Below are 777 nucleotides of genomic sequence, written 5' to 3'. Positions count from 1 at the left end.
TGATTTGTTGTTTTATGTGTTTGAAAGGGTTTTCCTAAATGTAATGTAGGCTCTACGGATGTTTCAAGGTTATGGTATTTTGGTAATTTGATCATTTTTTAGTGATTTTTATCATGAAGTTTCTTTTTGTCTAAAAAATGATGATTTCTATGTTTTTGGAGTTATATTTTCCTAATGTAGCGTGGTTTTTATAGTTTTGTTAGTTTGAGATATCTTATCTGAATTTTAGAAACATATCTGGTAATAAAATAGAGCACTGGAATAACTATCCATCATTAGAAACTGTCGCGATCAGGTTGACGGGTTGATTAATCAGGCGAGTGCAAAAATGGGGTGTTTACAGTTTAGTTAAAAATTTTAATTTGATTTTAATTTTTAATTTTTAATTTGAATTTTATTTGACCATTTGATTTAGATTTTATTTGGTCGATCGATTGAGTTTAACCTTGAATTTTAAATTTGTTGATTGGGTTTTGATAGAATTTGAGTTTAATTTTAATGGTTGAAATTTTTATTTTGGTTGATCAATTTTAAATTTTTTTGATTGGATTGAATTTATTGTTTACGTTTTAATTTTAATTTGATCTGTTCTTTGATTTTAATTCTAAATGTTTAAATGTTTAATTTTAATTGTTGCTTGATTTTAATTTTAATTGTTTAATTGTGTAATTCTAATTGTTGTTGTGATTTAATTTTAATTGTTTCATTTTTAATTTTAATTGTTTGAATTTGAATTGTTTAATTTTTAATTTGAGTTTTTTTTTTAGTTAGATTAGA

This window comes from Akebia trifoliata, chromosome 10, assembly GCF_017979445.1.
Source record: "Akebia trifoliata isolate Shusen 1 chromosome 10, ASM1797944v1, whole genome shotgun sequence".
In the NCBI taxonomy this organism is placed as follows: Eukaryota; Viridiplantae; Streptophyta; class Magnoliopsida; order Ranunculales; family Lardizabalaceae; genus Akebia; species Akebia trifoliata.
The sequence above is the reverse complement of the archived record's forward strand: the minus strand, read 5'-3'. Positions refer to the sequence as shown.